Source organism: Pinus tabuliformis, chromosome X (assembly GCF_031772625.1).
Source record: "Pinus tabuliformis cultivar Carrire ecotype Pingquan chromosome X, CPIR1, whole genome shotgun sequence".
Classification (NCBI taxonomy): Eukaryota; Viridiplantae; Streptophyta; class Pinopsida; order Pinales; family Pinaceae; genus Pinus; species Pinus tabuliformis.
In genome coordinates, this window is record NC_142308.1 from 1303463056 (window position 1) to 1303476740 (window position 13685).

Genomic DNA, 13685 nt, shown 5'->3' on the forward strand with positions numbered 1-13685 from the left:
CAATGTGGTGTACAAAATTATTTCCAAAATAATTGCAAACAGGCTCAAGCCCCTTCTTCCAACTTGAGTTGTCTGAGGAGCAAACTGGATATGTGGAAAATAAAATCATTCAAGCTCACGAGGTGGTCCACTCACTTAAGAGCAATAAGCAGGCAGGTATGATTATACAACTTGACCTAGAGAAGGCATATGATAAGCTAAGCTGGGCATACATCAAGGAAGTACTAATAGCATATGGCTTTGACCACAACTGGATAAGATGGGTAATGGCCCTTGTTACCACCTCAAGTTTTTCAATACTGCTAAATGGCTCACCATCCAAACCATTTAAGCCTTCAAGAGGACTCAGACAAGGCGATCCACTCTCACCCTTCCTCTTTATTCTCATGATGGAAGGGCTAGGAAATGCGATCAAATCTGCCAAAGCAGAAGGCAAAATTCAGGGTCTAAAACTCACCCTGAATGGGGATGCTTTGACTCATCAACAATTTGTGGACGACACCATGCTGCAGGGTACACCTACAGTCAAGGAAGCTCATGCCTTCAAACAAATCCTGAACGACTTTGCTATGGCTGCGGGTACTGAGGTAAGCCTTACCAAATCAAAGATTTTCTTTTTCAATACTAATATTTCTATTCAGAGAAACCTCACCAGAATTCTAGGTTTTCAAAGAGAACTACTACCCTCCAAATATTTGGGAGTTCCTCTAACAGACAAACCTCTGAGCAAGATAGTTTGGGAGCCTGTTACTAATAAACTCCAGGACAAAATCCAGAAATGGACAAACAGGTCTTTGAATTTAGCAGGAAGGCTAGTGCTTACAAAATCCATCCTACAAACTGTCCCCATCTTCATGTTTTCAGCCCTTCCAGCTCCTAAAGGAGTTGTGCAGCACATTAGAAATATCCAAAGAGATTTTGTTTGGGGCAAAGGGGAGGAAAAAAAGAAATGGGCTTTGGTAGCCTTGGAAAAGATCTATAAACCTAAGACACATGGAGGTTTGGGACTTGATGACCCTGAAACCCTGAACAAAGTTTTGAGGGCAAAACTATGGTGGAGATGGCTAAAGGAATTGGTTTCCCCTTGGGCCAAAGTATGGAAACAGAAATATGCAAACAATTGGCAAGAAAGGGAGCACATTAGAATTTCTGGGCACATCAAAGGCTCCCACATTTGGAACAAAGCTTGGGAGAATAGAGCCATTGTTCAAAAACATAGTTTCTGGGAAATAAGAGATGGAAACCTTGCTTGGTTTTGGGAAGATAATTGGCAACAAGAACCTAAACTGTTAAGAGAAGAATTTGACAATCTTAAGAAGGATACTGACGACAAAGGGTTACTCAGGGTAAATGACTTCTGGGATCAGGATAGAAGCGATGGAAAATGGAGAATATGGAAGAACCTGATTTACAGTGATGACTCTCCGTTGAAGGCCCAGGAAGAAGCTCTTACAGACATCTTGGAACAGAGAAAAATTCTGACATCAACATCTTCAGACCAACTGAGATGGGGTAAAAACAATGAAGGCAACTTTAACCTCAAAGAGGCCAAGCGAGTAGCCCTTGGGCTTGACTTTCCAAACCCTGATACGGTATGGAAGGACCTATGGCAGAACCAGAACTGGATGAAAATCAAACTGTTCATGTGGTTGGTGCAAAACAAAAAAAGTCTAACTTGGGAAAACCTTCAGAAGAGAGGTGTAATTGGTCCATCTAGATGCCAGTTGTGTGAATCACAAGAAGAAACTATGGAACACCTTATCGACCTCTGCCCATTCACCTCCACCTTGTGGAATTGAGTGGCTTTAATCTTCATACAAACTGACAGGGACATTGGTAGCATCAACAGGACATTGAGGAATTGGAGGAGAAATTTCTCTAAAAATGAAATAATCAACAAAGCTTGGGCTTTGGTTCCAGGCTTTCTAATCTGGGATGTCTGGAAAGAACGCAACAATAGGATCTTCAAGAACAAGATTGGTACATCCCAGAGCATCATGACCTAGATTATAAGACAACTCAAAGAGACTGTAGGAACCCTTATAAAAAACCCCCCTAAGAACCAACCTCAAGATCAGGATGTGCAAATAATTCTGCATTTGGGCCTTCAGGGGCTCTTCCCCCAGGGCATAAGCAAGACTGTAAGTCATATAACAGTTGATAAGGACTTCTCGCAACCTCCCCACCATGGTTTTATGAAATGCAATATAGATGGAGCCTCAAAAGGAAACCCTGGCATGGCTAGTTATGGAGGAGTAATAAGAGATGAATAGGGTTTCATAAAAGCCATCTTTCACACTCATTTGGGGAAGGCCACAAATAATATGGTAGAGCTCATGGCCCTTGAGAAATGCCTAGAAATCTTAAGAGACTCTAATTTACATAACTCCATAATTGAAGCTGATTCTGAACTGATAATTAATTCGGTCAAAAAAATTTGCAATGGCTCAGCACTAGACAAAGTGTCGAAACACTGGAGGTTACTGCAAGTCTATCAACTTATTCAATCCCGCCTGTGCACAATGAGAACCCTTAGTTTCATTCATGTGTGATGAACATCCAACAAATTAGCGAATATTTTGGCAAATGAAGGCATACTCTGTTCCAAAAGCAATAAAAGATATGACTGGATAGGGACTCCCCAAGGACTACTGCGGGAAGAGTGTCACAGATAGACGACTTTAGATAGGGAATACTATCAAAGCAGGGGAAATAAGCAGGGTGAAGCTTGATGAAAATAGAGGAGTTTTGATCTACACGGGGAAGAAGTACGAGCAGGATGAAGTTTTACTCTGGTCTTCAGGTGGGAAAATGCACCTGGAACACTAAAATCCTATGGTTTCTGGGCGGGAAACTACTCACAGGACTAATCTTTGAATGTATTAGAAATACATTAAATATGGCCCTTCAATGTTTTGTGATGAGTGCTTATTTAAAGAGTGGACGGGTTGATGAAATCGTAGTAATCTAATGATTTTCACGCGGCAAACAGCAAGATTTTTAACCTTCCAAACAGACCCGAAATGCAATTGGGTGATGTCTTTATTATGTTTCGGGTCCAAAGGTGCAGTTAAGTTTTGTGCACGTTGAACAACCCTTTCGAGATCGCATGAATCTGGTGGATTTCAGGTAGATAAACAGCCCAGAGGTTATCTCCCAAGTTAGACCCGAAATGGTCGCTAAAGTTGGTACATTCTTTTTTCGGGTCCGTGTTTATGGTTAAAGGGTGAGCATGACGGACACCCGATATAGCCTCTGGACCGCTTGATCTTTGTAGAACGAACAAACAGTCATGGAGTGTTCTGGATCCACGAAGGTAAAGTTGAAAGGTTTTGTGGGCCCTTAGCTCAGATTGTGGGTCCACGGCCCGGGTATAAAGGCTTTGTGGGGCTCGACATTCATGTGGGCAACAACTCCTTTATATGTATATTATGTAACCTTTTTCATAGAGTTGAATAGAAGGACCTAATCTTACTTGAGCAAAAAAAAGAAGTTATTAAAGAGGTCAATCTTAATCTCCATAATGTCTACACCATCGACTTTGGCTTGATTAATTTACTCAAGTGCCTCTTCCACTGAATGTGATATTACTGAGAATTTCACATTTAGTTCCCCATAAAAATGAGACAACAAGATACATGAACATGATATTTCTTGCACGGGTATGATTTGTCATTTTCTATCTAGCTTTTGGACAACTACAATCTTCCTAACTTTCTCAATGTAAGCTTTCTCAAAGCTAATACAAGCTTAGAAATATGTGGCCCTTGTCTCCGAGTGGGAACTCTTAAGTAATGAGAGGTCACCATCTTAAAGCAAACCAAAATGTGTTTTGGATTACATAGGCAATAAGTGGCTCAAGTGCACAATGTTGTGCATTAATCCTGTCAAGGAACTCCTGCCTGTAGGTGGATTTCGACCTACATCTTTGTTTTGAGACACATTTTACCTCTTCATTTTATAAATGGATTCCATGTGGTAGATATCCAGACCTTGGAAATGCAAGATATGAGATAGGGACAAGCTCACCTTCTCACCTCAGAGTGAACGGTCCCCTTGAAACCTTAATCCATAAATGAGGTATTTATAGCCCATTCCCTTCCCAACACAAATAATTTGTGGAACTACTTCCATGTTTTCTATCTTGTATAATGATCTTTTCTCACTTATGGCTAAAAGTCCTATGTTTTCTATGTATTTCTAAGTGCAACTACTCTACAATAATATTCAAGATTGGTAAAATGACTTTTGATTTGATGTAACTTGCACACAAAATCAACTTACAACGCAATAGTAGTTAGGGATCTCAATTGGAGGACCTTTATCTTATGTACCAAAAGAGTATTCAAGAAATGAATTTTCCTCCATCCAACAAGAGTGACGAATGTTTTGAATGGCTCGTTGCTTGGGTTCATTACATGTAATTGGATTTATGACAATTGTTTACTAGATAGGAGGAATGTTTTGATGCCAATCAACCATTGCATGAAGTTTTAACAATATCATTGTAATTATTTCTAGGCTTGAAATGTGCAACCACTTGCCACATCTAAGCAAGGTGTTGCTCCTTTGTCCTCATATTATTAAGGACATTCATATTTAGTATTCTGGTAATATGGTTGCGAGTATACAACCATGAATACAACCCCTCCTTAAAGAGCTCTAAGATAATAAAATAAAAAATAAAAATAAATAAATAAAGGTCTCAATTATATGGGTGTAGTTTATTCATAGAGAAAAATTAAGCATTATTTCACCTTTAATGTGAAAGGGATCCAACATAATTTGTATCAAAATTTCATAGGACAATTGCATTAAAAAACTTCCATCAAATGTGCAATCATCGAATGAGGCTAATCCTCAACAATAATCATATCAACCTCCTCCAGGAACCATGAAACACCATCATCAATCTATGCAACATGTAATATCAAGGAGTCATAACACCTAGACATCATCAAGGAAATCCACCAATGAGGTTAGTCAAGACCACTAAAAACCATCAACAATTCCAATACCATAATAAAACATGTCTCACATAGTCAATTAGAATAGGCTAACAATTTCAATAATGTAACATAAGATAAGTAATGATGATAAATACTTATCTCAAAACAAAATTTTTAGTTTGAGACAACAACTCTCCACCCAACCGTAGATAATTTTCAATGAGGTCTCTCTTGTATATGTCACCCCCAAGCTAGATTATAGGGCTTGAGAAGGATGTTCAAGGAAAAAAAAATTCAGTTGAACTAGGGATTGCAAAGGTCTAATCTACCTCCACTTTGCAGTTATAAAAATAGCTTCAATGACATGCTATACCAAGGGATCCAGAGGTCTACTACCTCCACCTTGGCAAGTTTCCATCAGTGCTCCTAATCTTCAATCAAAATATTATTTCCTCCATGTGTTGTAGGAAAATGCAGGGTTCCCTCTGTATACCATTTCTTTCAGTTGTTTTGTGTGTAAGGTTTCCTTTATACACCCCCCCCCTTCTTTTACACCTGCGTTGTTATTCACACTTACTCCATATATATTACATATGATCATTGTCTCCTCAGTCCCTATCCAAAGTGTGGGGAATGTTTTCCATCATGTGGACAAAATTTCTCCTTCCAACCACAATATCATATACTTAACATTACTTGTCTTCACCATGTGATCACCATTGAGTGCGAACACTATTTGTTCCTATGGTCTTCATGTTCCAAAATCCTTCTAAAGCGGTAACAATGTGCACTTTCCTTCATTTTCACATTTAGGGTCCTCCCACTTTGGGTCGATTCCATCTTTAAAGTAATGAAAACCTAAACTATCAACTGATTTATTTGGTTGACGTATATTATTATAAACCCACTGAAAGTCCTTGATGACCACTTGAAGGCGTGAATATGATGCCACAAACTACCCTAGGTGGCTTCTTATACTTCCCATTGAATTATTAAACCAGAAATTCCATGAAAGATTGAGTGGATGTGTATTCACAAGCTCTATAGGTTGTTTAGTCGCGTTTATTAACTCCACAATTTAACAACAATTGGGCTCAATCTAATCTAGTTGGAAATTATCACCATTCCTAGACGCATTTTTGCAAACATTGCACTAGCCAACAATGCCCATGCATCATGCATCATACGTCAACTTAGATTTGAACTCATCCTTTGAAACCAACCCCCTATCAATCCTCGTATAAACATTTATCCATAAACCATTGCTAAACAAGCCACTAGTGACAGTCACAGACCTTGAAGACTGGGAGGTTCACTTCCAATGTTGTACCAATTCAACCTTTTGCAATGGAACTTAGACGTTTATTAAGGGTGAGGATTGTGAAGGACTATATCAGGAAGATTGTCTTCTTCAAATTTCCTTTGAAATTCTCTAGGAGGCCTCATTTTCTCCCTCAACTTCATGCACTACCGGTGCTACCTTCAACTGATCTAAATTTTTATTCTTCTTTTTTTCTTTAGTGCTATTCGAACTTCCTCACTCCTTTGTATATTTTATTATGTTCGTCCATGTTTAAGTTCCAGCAGACCCCCAACCAATTTTTTTTTTGGTCTTCTACCCGTGTTTCCATTATTCAACTCTATTCCCTCATGGTTACTTTTCCAACTTGTCTAAATCCTCTTGACCAATCAACATTGCTCCATATGTCCATTTATTTTTAGATTTTTTTTTGTTGGTTAGCCTTGTCATCCCTGGTTTGTTTTTGTGTCTTCTTGCCAAGTATTGCAGGCCAATCACCATAATGCCACTTAATGCCTTGCCTCTTTCTTTCCATCTATCAGCCTTCATGGTCATAATAAAAATACCAAAATATATCCCAATTAGAAATCCTCCGTAGCCCTGGAATCTATTTCCCCACACTCATCTCGTGTTTAATATATTTATAATGCTTATAATAATTATAATGGTACCCGGGGCTATTACAAACCCCTCCCCCTTGGAGGAACACTTTCCTTGATGTTTAATGACCATGTATAGTATAAAAATAAACGATTAAAAGACCAACACAACTGATATGGAGCTTTATATATACAAATCCTTTTAGTTTTTATAATGCATCTTATATGCACAATGGCTTACCCAACCACTCAATGAACATTTCTTTATTTATTCATCCATATCCCAAAGACCCTCTTTTTTAATTTTTTGGTGTTTTTGATGTGCTTAATCCAACTTGTATTCGTTCCTCTTCTCTAGAGTGTTTCCTTCCTCCAATGTCCAATGTTTATATCCTTGTGCTCCTTGTTCCTTCAACGAACAATTCTCATCTCATTGTTTCCAGGCACACCCCCAATGTGCTTTTGATTCCTATAAACTATGGTCATTGATCATTTAAAACCAATTTAATTTCCGACCTTCCCTTCTCTACTTCCTATTCCCTCAAGAAATCTAGTCAACCCCCTTCCATGTAGTCACTCATATTCGAGGTTTAGGCATCCCCTTCTCTGCTTCCCAGTCCCTCGGGCAATCCATACCTTGGTAATGTTTCCTTGCATTGGAAGGGTCTCAAACCCCTCAACACTATCATACTCGTCAAAGCATGCTTCAAGGAACTTTGTTAACACCATTGATGTTAGTGTCCCAAAATGGATCTATTCTGATATTTTTGGCATTTATACATTGTTTTTATTCCACCTTATGGTTAGCTTTGTTCATTTGAATTGAACAATCTCATGTCTAGTCTTGCAGCATAGACACACAACTTTCATGGGACTCATCATAAGAAAATGAAATAATTTTAAATCATACCTTATTAGAAGTTTATTCTTGCAGTGAATCTTGGAATTTTACCATAATTCATATCACAACAAGACCATGTTAGTTCATAAATAAATCATGATAATTTAAAATATCACATTAGGTTAGCTCAAAACAAAACTATCATAAATCATGTCCATAATTAAAATTTAGAAATCAATAAGGCATTGGTACTTATCTTGATTTTGATGACTTTCTCTTTTTCCCATACACACATGAGGTCAATCACTTATCTTGGAAAGTAATTGGTGCCTTCTCTTCTCTTCAACCTCATACACACACGGGATCAATTTCCAAACCTGGAAAGCACCCAATGCCTTCTCTGCTCTTCTCTTCGACCACCCACCAATGGTGGACACATGGAATATATATAATCTCATTCGTTATCCCGTGAATAAGGGCACTACCAAACTAGGTAATCACTACCAAACCAGATATTCGTCTGTCAACAAGAAACATGTGTATTCCACACCTCACAGGCCCAGACAATCCCATAACTGTCTATCCTTAAAACAGGCTCAGAAAGTCCCATAACTATCTGTCCTAAACATTCAAACAACACATACACATATATGTGTGGCACTATATAACATACACATAACATGATTCCACGTACACATAGCAAAATACCACGTACATATGACATCGTACAACATATACACATTTACACATGTACTTAGACACATGACACAACACATTACACATTATCACAGAGTCCATAGACCACACTATCTCTATTCATGTGACCCAAGCCATACTCGCTCTTTTGTTTTTTCATGTCCACAATTTAAAAGTCATGTTCAATAGGAGTTCCTTTTTTTCAACAAATTCCTCTTTTATTACCATCCGTAAGTAGTCATATTTCCATTCAAATTGACCCCTAACAACCTTGTTAGACATAATGGGTTTTTTCACACACATACACACACATATTCAACATAAACATGTATACAATACATAAGTACATGTACAAATAATGTCTAGGTTAAGAGAACTCCCTTTTTACCATTTTATCATCCATTATTTTCATGGAATCAACGGCCTACTTGGATGTCATATTACTTTCCAATTAATCATGATCTTAACAGATATTAACTTGTGTCAAATAATTCCAGGGTCTAGATAACCCCATAAGTACAATCAAGCATGCATTAGTTAATGGAATTCTTTTTTGAAAATTCCTCCCTTGCCTATTTCCTTTTCATGTGCTTGTTATCTTGTTCCTACCAATTTTCCCCGTAGTGTTCAATATGAAATTCATGCACTGCCTCTTTCTCAAACATTTGTGGCTTTCTTGCTGTTAGAGCTTAGATTGACCTCAGGCTGAAGGGAGGCAATCCTAAGATAACCACAAACCAAGCTTAACCTAGTAGCTAGCCCTACCAAGTCAGGAGAGGGCTCTCTCCTTGTGAATTTCAGTCAAGATGACTAAATCAAATATGGATTTTAGGCTAGGTATAGTAGCTCAGAGGATTTGATTAGATTTGTTTTGGGTCGAAACAGTAAGAGAAAGGATGATTTGGACTATGGAATCGATGTCAGTTTCTGTCGGCAAACCTAGGGCAAATTAAGTGCCATGTTCAGCCAAGTGAAGATTGTAAATGTCAGAAGTATAGGGGAGAAAGCCTGCTGCCCTGGAGGCATCAGAAAAAGGATGAATCTACAACAACAACTTTAGATGAAAGAGAATCATGAGGTTGCTCAATAGAGCATCTAGCCAAGGATGAATTCTGCTAAGACAACCATTACAACTAACAGCAAAATCATCATGAAAGGAGCATCATTACGGATGAATTCCTAACATATCACTTAGATAATGCTGTAACAAGGTAAAAAAAACATAATGTGTAAATGAATTACAGGAAAAACATACTAAACATCAGCACCGTGATGAATCCCAGATCCAAAGGGCAAAAGACTGCTTTATTAAAATGATATTCAGGAAAAAAAATTACACAAATCCAAGACAACCTCTCTGCTGCAAAAATCGAACCTCTACACTATGAAATTCATAAAATTTATACATTTATCTCATCCTTGTATTAATGGAATTGAGCTCAACCATCTTCTTCAAAATAGAATCAGTTACATTAAACTTGGACCGAATTTCTGAAAATAGGTGTTGAAGATGAACTTGTATCTCCTAAACCATAGCACCTGTTACAAAACTGAAAGAGGTTTTTGTAGATAAGATCATGTTGGAGAAAAACATCTTTCAAATTCTGGAAATTCGTTTCTAGTTGCTCAGAATCTGTGCCACAAAATCATCTATAAAACAGAAAATCATTAAAAACTTAAATATGTCAAAATGAGTTGTAAAGATCTAGTCACATATTCAAATTCACGACACCTGTGAATAAACTGAAAGAGGTTTTTGTTATATGGCTCGTGGCTAACAAAATTTCCTTGGGTTTTCCAAAATTACTCTCCATCTGTTGTAAAGTGGCACCGCACTAAAATGACTAAAACAATAAAAAAAATATGAAAATTTTGCTTTGTTTTAATGTTGGCTCCAAATATCACTGCATATCTCCCACATAGTAGCACATGTGCATAAACTGAAGGAGGTTTTTGTTATTTGGTATGTGATGGACAAAAACCTCTTTCACTTTTGAAAAATTCCTTACCATTATTTCAGAAACTGATCTTGTACTAAACTTGTCATTGTGTGCAGCAACTGACCTCAAAACATGCATAACCAAGAATCACTCATTCATTTCAATCATATCTTCTGATCCAGAAACCGGTTACGAGAGTGTGATATACCGTTGGAAATATTTTTCTGAGCTTCTTCTGATGGAAATACTTAGGATATGATTTTCACTGAAGATCATGTGCAAAACATCTCTGAAAACCAGACATAGTAAGAGCCCATTTTGATCCCTGGTGACAGGCTGCGAAGACTGGAACTAACACCTACCACTCAACCAACTTATTCCATTGTCCCAAGTATGTAAATCTATATACAACCATAGCATCAATAGGCAATGAAATACTTAAAATAAAAGTTAACATCGCAAAAAGAAAACAAGACCCATAATCACAATCATAAATGAAGGTCGCACTCAAAACAAGATGGCCATGCATATTGACCAATCAATTAATAAGAAACCACAAACTTAAATTTTAAATTCTTAGCTTATCAACATCGAATAAATTAGTCTCAAAATTTTGACTCAATGTCCCGATTCCAACACTCATGGCACTCTCAACCATCATATCATGCATATACATGTGTAATAAATTAGTTTCCTTTCCTTTTTAACTTGTGGGGGTAGTCTCGTTTTAAGTGCTCCTCCCCACAAGACCAATGAAAGATGGGTTTAATTCCCATCTTAATCTCATGTGGTCTTTTCCTTCCATGATCATTTTGTAGTGTTTTATTCTCAAAGATGTACGAAAAGTACCCACTTAAGATTGTGGATGACAAACAATCTCAACAATATATCTCAACAATATAAATGGTTGCTAAACATTGTAGATCTGCAGCAACTGATAGAAACAAAACCTGCCAAAGTCCTGATCTATGCCACAATCATAGTTAAACAACAAAAACAAAGAGTAATAACTCCAATCATCCAATGGAAACCAGAGATGTAAAGAATAATTTTATTATAACACTTGTGAAGAGAACAAATAAATGTTACCAGTCCCCCTCTATGGAATGAGTTCTTGGCTATACTCAAACGTCTTCAGCTTGTGTAGAGTCTTTCTCCTCTATAATGTATAAACCCAACAAAAATATGGTGTGTGACAATGAAAATAATAAAAAATGAATAATGAATGGAAATCCCTTCTATTTATAACAAAATATTGAGTTATCCTCGAATAATGAGCAATAATAAAATATTATTGATCCCATTAATGGAATAACCACTTGGAATATTTTATTATATTTGGTTAGGAGGGAAAAAAGTATTCAAACTTTTATTTAGAAATAATAAATAAATAAATGATTTATTTATCATCTCAATGAATTAATTAAGGAATAATAAGTAAATAAGGATTTATTTAATTATTCCTAAGGGATTTAGTCAAATTTGACAAAGAATAATAATTAATTAGTGATTAATTAATTATTATTAAAGAAAAATAAAATAAATAATGATTTATTTGTTTATTTTTCATGATTGGGTCAAATTTGACAAGGAATAATAATAAAACAATGGTTAAATTAATTCTTCCTAGAATAAAATCAAATAAATAATGATTTATTTAATTATTCTTCGTGGGTTTGAATATAAATTACTACAGTGAAAGAAATTTTAATATGGTAAAATTGGTTTTACATGGTGTACTTCGATCCATCTAGTAAATTAGGCTAGATGATCAATTTTTTGGTGATAACACATCACTTCCATATTCTAAGGGTTGAACCTGGTATTTCAATCCCTGCAAGTGTTCTTGTAGTTCACAATTCCAATCTGTGAGTGCTTGTTGTTGCTCGACAAGTTTCTTTATCTCTTCCTTGCAAATCCTGAGCTCAGTTTCCAATTCCCTGAGTTGAGCCTTCAAATTTCTACTTTTCCATAGGAGCTTCCCCTCTTAGATTCATGTCATGTAATACTGGACATGTTTTCCCCGTCTCTGCCACTGAGTCTTCCCATGTGCTGCCCCAAACAATCAACTATTAATTCATAATGAAAAAAAATACATATACCAATGGTCTTCTTATCAAGTGAACTCAAACATATTGCTTTGTAGCTTTCGCACATCCATAGGATTATTATGTAACAAAAAAATAGCATCTACATAAGTTTACTTTCAAGATTCTGAACACATATGCATATATAACTACATTAGTCACAACTCTCATTATGCAATTGCAAATGTTAGAATTTAATTTGTGATCCATACCAACAAAGTATTCATAGTAAACCTCTTTACCGATATTACTTTTAACATTTGGATAAACCTTTTAAACACTTTAAAAGGATTCATCCTTCTTAATAAGGTCAATAGTCATAGTACCTACAATCTCATAGTTGCCAGTTAGGACACCACATGTCACATTAGCATGGATCGATTCTTAAATTTTCACATTTGTAAAGAGAATGCATCATGAAACCTATAGACCATCTGAAATTAGCATGTAATCCTTTTATTTTAAGGCCATCAACTTTTATTTTCAACTATAAATGATCAACGCACTATCCACATAGTGTAAATGATCAACTATTCAATTTTCAAATAGTGTATCTCTAGAGAAATAAACCATGGGATTCCCCCATCTGATGCATGTAAGCACACACATACATGTACATATCTATATAATCAACAAAACATTATACAGTACAAGCAAAATAAAGATTTCCACAATCATTATGGCACATAATTATTCATGTGCACATATATTATAAGTGTGGAATAGTACACTACTTGTCTAGGAGTGCTAATGCACTACCAAGGTTATCCACTAAATCATGTAGGAAGTTATGCTTATGCCTAAATTTATCAAATGCAATGACAAGGCTCAATAGATTTCCATATTGTTGTAAGCATTTTTGTGGTCCATATTCAATTTCGCAATTAAGACTATAATTAATCATATTCATACTCATCTTTGATACCTAGGAGCTGGAGCTCCACTTCCCTCTAAGGGCTCAAGCTTTGAACCTCCTGGTCAATTAATTTTGTAATAGGGCACTATCTTAATCCTCAAGATTCTAGGGTTAAACCATTAGTTTTCATTCCTTTCGTGATAGAGCCCACTAGGTCCAAGCATTGAACCTCGAAGCTCTAATACCACCTATAACACACCCCCTTATCTACCTCGATTAGAAGAGGTGGTTACCATGCTAACCTGATTCTCAATGTATGGCTGTGAGAATGGGATTTACAAATTTCATTCTATTTTTGTCTGTGTATTTTCATGTGATAGATCTTTTGGAAATAGTTTGTTTGATACTTGCTAGATT